Raw genomic sequence first — 6,520 nt, 5'->3', positions numbered from 1 at the left:
TTTGAAAACACAGGATGTGTCTGCGATCTTAGCACTGGCCTGTCCTCCCTGTGGCCTTTTATGTCTTTGCTAAATGACTTTGGGGCTTGGGGGTCTGCCTGCACCCAGACACACACCCCAGCCCCACCCTGGGGTCCCAAGCCCCTGCAAACTTGCCTCCCTCTCCTTACCACTTGCAGTGGGAACTGTTTTTGAGGAGAATAAACGTGCTCCCTTCAGTGGCTGGGAAGGTTGTCAGTTGTTTGCGCTTTCTCACTGATGCTTCTAACAGAAGAAGGAGCCCATTTAGGGTCCTGATGTTGGGAGCTGCGGAAACTGTGTGACACAGATTTGCAGACCCCATGACCCTTAAGAACCCAGAAAAGGCACTTGGGAAAGTCTGGTTTTAATCAAGGCTGTGCTGCCCTGGGAGCTGCCTCTGGTTCCTTAATGAAAGCAGCCTGGCTGTCTCCTGGCCAGACCTGTTGCATTTGCAGGCTGCCCTGCAGGCTGCTCTCGGGTGAGAGGAGGTGGTGGGCCAAGGTGGAAGCCAGAGACCCAGGGAAAAAGGTGAATTCTCTCCCTTCTCAGAGAGTGTGGTGGACTGACCAGAGCCAGCAGTCTCAAAAAGGGCTTTTGGAAGCTCGGCTAGAAAGCTAAGGAGGGCAGGCAGCTCCTTTGTGGGCCCTGGCCCAGATTCTCTGCAGCTTAATGCTTCATTTCTCCTCAGCATGTGGAAGGATCTAGGCGGGGACAGAGTTTGCCATGTGTTTAATTAACCTTTGCTCCACTCTGTAAGGGACCGACCAGTCTTGTAGCCAGCTTGCTGCTTCCTACAAGGACACCGATTCCTTCTTGGAGTGTGCTGGCTCAGTCATCTGTGCATCCCAGGCTGATTGCCCTGAAACTTATCTTGATACTTAGAGGAGCTGTGGTGATGGCGCCCATCCCCCAGTGTCTGGGCCCAGACGACTCAGGAGCCCCGGGCCTTCCCTCTTGGCCTTCTGTCCTGAGTTTGCCTCGTTTCTGGTCTCCGTGGAGAGCCCTTCTTGAGGCTCTGGTCTCCCAAACATGATCCTGTGCTATTGCACAGTGGTCATGGGGGGGGGGGGGGGGACGGGGGGGACGGAACGGGGGACGGACACGACCGGGTTCATTAGCAGTCCCAATCTTACAATGCCAACATGTCACAATATCCCCAAATAAAAAGATTCCACTAATACCATCACCGTTTGTGTCATGAAGCTCTTTGGGGACTGGGAGACTGCCAGTCTCTGTGTGATAGATTAAAGAAAAAGGAAAAAGAAAAACAACCCCTCCTTTTCTAGCTTGTAGGAGGCCCTGAGTTTGAGCACCACAACAGAGCAGAAGTCTTTTCTTATTGAGTATAAATTCTCTGCCTCCCAGTCCTGTGAAATAGGGATGGGTGAGGATGTGAAACAGAGTTGGGGGGTGGGGGTGGGGGCTGGAGGCATGGCACCCAGTGGGAGCCCAGAAGCCACAGCAGCCAGTTGGAGAGGCCCAGGGCATTGGCAGGAGGCAGAACCAGGCATCTGGGTGGGACTGGAGTAAGTGTAGACGATGGAGAGGAATAGGCCTCTCCTGCGCTGATGAACCCCAAAGACTGGAAATTGCTACTCAATTTTGAGTTAAACGTTGGCATGTTTTTACACTCTCCAGTGCAGTGAGAAGGAGCCGTGGGAGGCTGTCTCAACACTGCCTTCCCCGGGTGGGAGCAGTGGTCCAAGAAGTGATGCTCTGCCCCGGGAGGAGCGAGGCTAACGGTAATCACTGGCAACTTGTCTCAGCGCCAGAGTGTGGCTTCAAACGTGGCACTTTGCTGACAAGTAAATTGCAGGATTCCTCGCCAAATCATTAGATAACTTTTAAGCACAAAGAACGAGCGGGCAAAAGGAGATGCTGCGTGATCTTGCTAGAGAAATAAATAGCAATCATTTTTGAAAAGAAAGTACATTCGATGAATTTGACCCACTGTGAAAATTACGGCCTCTTTTCCCCCGCCCTGCTTCAATCAGTCAGCCCCTAATGGAGGAAGGCTTCCTGTGTTTGTCACGGTGGAGATGGGCTGGTCAATTAAAGCAGTCTGCCTCGTCTAGTGAAGATAATAGCAGGCCTGGACCCATCCATCACCATGGACTGCAAAGTGACCTCCCTATATTGAGTCAGAGCCCTGAAAGCAATCTCTCCCACTCATTATCCTAGCCAGAAATTACTGTTCTGAACCTGATTTCCCTGAAATCCCAAGCCAGCAGAGCGACTGCTGGACATATTAGAACACAATGAAATGACACTGTGGCCTTAATATCGGACTCGGGAGTGGAAATGGATGTGTTTCCTAACAGGGAAGAAGAGAAACCAAATGGGACAGGATTTCCTGCAACACAACACCTGCCTGGTTGGGTTGACTGTGATTGCCACCCTGGCATTAAAGCAGAGACATTAACTCACTGCTGTTTAGCCGCCATAACAGAGCCGTGCCACCTTGAATTTGACCCTTCCTGCCAATTTCCATAGTCCCCAGCCAGGGTCCTTAGTATTTCCTGTCTGTCTGCAAAAGTTCCCTTACAGCTCTTCCGGGCAGGAAATGGAAACCGTGTGGAAGGGGAAGGTCAGGTGCTTGGGCACCAGTGTTACTGAGCCTGGGCTTCCTTTGGTTGTTAACACGTTCATTCCAGACAGGCCGACACTGGCCACATGTAGGTGTCCATGTGGCTTCCTCCCTAATTCGAGGACAGAGGAGCCTCCTGTGGCCCAGGGCCCTTGGGCACATCTTTGTGTACCTACTCTCCTCCTCTCTGTAGTCACTCTGAGTGAGGCAGTTGGGGTGCGGCCAAGGAATACACAGCATTTGCATGCCATAAACAAGCCCTGCATCCAAACCCAGTACTGAAAAAGTGTACATTTATAATTTGAGGACATCAGTATTATCTGAAGATGATGATTTATTCCAATTTCCTTAGTCTTTTGATGTTTTGTGTGTGTGTGTGTGTGTGTGTGTGTGTGTGTGTGTGTGTGTGTGTGTGTGTGTGTGTAAGTGTGTGTGTAAGCCAAGGTCTCATGCAACTCAGGTTGGTCTCCAACTTACTATGTAGCTGAAGAATGGCCTTGAAATTCTAACCCTCAAGTCTCCTCCTCCAGAGTGCTGAGATTACAGGTGTGCACCGCCACAGCTGGTTTATGTGGTTCTGGGGATCAAATCCAGGGCTTTATGCATGCTAAACAAACATTCTTAACAGCTGAGCTACATCTATCCCCAACTTTCCTTAATGAAGACACTGAACACTGAGCTAGTGGTTTCCCCACCAACCTGGTATGTGTTAAGGGACCGATAGGCAGAGAACTCCCAACTGTCCCAGGGCCCTTAGTTAAGCAGGGCAAGATCTGATACCACTAACTCCAATTGCCATTCATCCTTTCGTCTGTCATCCACTTATCATCCATCCATCCAACATCCATTCATTATCCATCACCCATCTACCCAGCCTTTCATCCATTCATCATCCATCCATCCATCATCTATCCATTCATCCTCTATCCATTTGTCTGGACCCAGTCCTTCGTCTTATCTCAGTGGCCCTTAACTTCTGCAGCCCAGCTTGACCCTGTGACTGACCCCACAGCAGCCCTGAACACAACCAGAAGTTCTCCATCTGGGTTGTTGGTATCTTACCTGCCAGCTTCAGGGGCTCACTGGAAGTCTCCTGTAGCAGCTCTCTCTCCACGTGGACCTTTTTAACCCTTTGTGGTCATTCTGTCAGCATGCATTACTGTGGAATGTGTGCCGGCCAACATTACCAGCTGAGAATCTGTTTGCCAATGGCCAGCTGTCGAGGGACATTGGGACCGGTTAGCAAATTGCTGCTGGTGTAGCTGTGGAATTCATTGTTATTTAATGAAATCTGAGGTGTAGAAAGATACTCATCTGTTTCTGACATGTAGGATTTATAAGCTGTGCCACTAAGACTGGCTTCAAAAAATACTTGTCTGGATCTGAGGACGTCTGGATCCGAGGACGTGGACACTGGACGATGACTCTGCTTTCTTCCTCCCTAGCTCTCTTCACTGATACCCTAGTGGGTACTTCTCAGAGTTCACTCACTAGCCTTTCATTTGGGGGGTCTTAAAAACTGATTTTCTCTTTCCTTTTTGGAACTTTGTATTCTATTTTTTATGTGTCTGTATATGTGTGCAGGTACCTTCAGGCGGCCAGAAATGGGAGTCCCTATTTATTCCCTGGAGCTGCATTTACAGGTAGTTCTGAACCACTGGACATGGGGCTAGGTACTGAGCTTGGGGCCTCTGGTCTACACTCACCGGGCAACAGCCCTAGGCCACCCCACTTTCTACCTTTTTCTTGTCATGTTATGGTAGCAGTTTGCCCTGCTGTGATCGTCTTTTTGTTCTTGTTTTTTTAAAAACTGAGCCCAACATAGTGGTTAACGGGGTGGCTTGGCACAGGCCCTTCATCTCAGCACTCAGGACGCAGAGGCAGCAGATCTCTGAGTTCAAGGCCAGCCTGGTCTACAGAGCACATTCCAGGACAGCCAAGGCTACACAGAGAAACCCTGTGTTGAAACGCTCCCCCTCCCCCTGCAAAAAAGCACTAGCTATTTTTTCCAGAGGACTTCGGTTTGATTCCCAGCACCTACATGACAGCTTACAATCATCTGTAACTCCAGTCCCCGGGGATCTGATACCCTCTTCTGACCTCAGTGGGCACAGCAGGCACATGGTAGACATACATTTGGGCAAACACTCATACACATACAATTTTTTAAATTAAAAAAACAAACAAACAAACAAACAAAAACAAAAACAAAAAACCTGAGCCCAAGCCATCCAGCAAGGGTCAGAATCTCTTGAGTGTAGATGGGAGTGCCACATCTGGTTTGTCCGTCCATGTGTTGGGATGTTTGGGTTGGCTGTACCTCAAAGACAGGCTTTTACAATCTATCTGGTCACTTGCTTCTCCACAGTGACTGAGGCATACAGCCCCTGAGCAGTAGTCTTTCCATTGCGTTCTTCTTCCAGGCTGCAGAGAACTAGAACCTTCTGTCACAAGGTGGTTTGGGCTATGGCACAGTTGGGTCATCTTCAGCCACACAACCGGGGATGATGCTGCTGAGGTTTGCATGGTCTGTTGCCCTAAAGCCACTCTGTCCAGCTTTCCTTGAAGAAAATACTAAACCCATCTGTTAAGCTCTACGTAATAAATATTCAAAAATCACTCATGTTTGAACAGTCTTTCCGAACCTTGCGTTTTACTGATTGCTGTGAATCTGAAATGTTGACAGTGCTGGGAGAATTCCCAGCACCAAGTCGAGCTGTGTGACACACTTCTGATTCAAGAGTGTCACCCGCTCGCAGCTGCTTGGCACCCTGGTCCACTGTGGTGTGTGTGTGTGTGTGTGTGTGTGTGTGTGTGTGTGTGTGTGTGTGTGTGTGTGTGACCGCAGAGGAGAAGCTGACACCGGGGATGATGTCTCATCCCTTCTTGTTGGGTTGTGATTTTAGCTGTGGCCCTGCTTTGCTTGCCGGAGTATTCATTTTCTCAATCAAGACGAATTCTAATTGCTTTTGAAATCAGGCCTGTTTACTCTTTATAAATGTGTCGTCGTCCCCCCGCCCCCCATCAGCAGATGAAAAGGGCTCAAAGCAACCGTTTCAAGGTTAAGGGCAGAGCTCTTTCAGGCCCAGGAGGAGCCCAGCCTGCAAGGCGTCCTAACTGCACCCCTAGCAGCCGCTCCACAAGAGTCAGGCTTCCATCAAGATACACATATGTCTTTTTAAAGCTTATTGTTACCGGTTGGAGAGATGGCTCCGTGGTTAAGAGCACCGGCTGCTCAATGGGGGACCTGGCTTTGATCTCCTGCACCTGTGTGGTGGCTTGCAACCATCTGTAACTCTCCTTCTGCGGACTGAATATCTTCTTCCAGCCTCTGCGGCCACCAGGCACACATATGGCACACAGACATATATGCAGACAAAACACCCTTACCCATAAATACATCTTTTAAAAAGTTATTGATGGGGGTGCACATGTGCCACAGCCAGCCTGTAAAGGTCAAAGGGTAACTTTTCTGAGTTTTGGGGGGATCAGCCTTTACCTGCTGAGGCGTCTTTCAATCACATGTGTGTGTGTGTGTGTGTGTGTGTAGAATGTGTCTGGACACGGATGTAAGGTTTATGTAAACACACAGGTACATAGGTTCTTTAGTTGAAACTTACTTTCACTTGTTACAGTGAACTCCACAGCAAACTAATTCTCTCTCTCTCTCTCTCTCTCTCTCTCTCTCTCTCTCTCTCTCTCTCTCTCTCTCTCTCTCTCTCTCTCTCTCATTCTCCAGCTGGCTTCTCCTGCCTCTGCGCGCCGGTGCTTCTCCTGCCTCTGCGCGCCGGTGCACAGGTGTGATGCACCATTCTCCGCTCCCCCATAGCAGGCCTTGTTGGATCTGGTCACTGGTGGAATCACATCTAAATCTTGCAGGGCACTCACTGGGGGCTGGGGGGACTATCACAG

Source organism: Peromyscus leucopus, chromosome 20, assembly GCF_004664715.2.
Source record: "Peromyscus leucopus breed LL Stock chromosome 20, UCI_PerLeu_2.1, whole genome shotgun sequence".
NCBI lineage: Eukaryota > Metazoa > Chordata > Mammalia > Rodentia > Cricetidae > Peromyscus > Peromyscus leucopus.
This window is presented reverse-complemented; position numbering follows the sequence as displayed.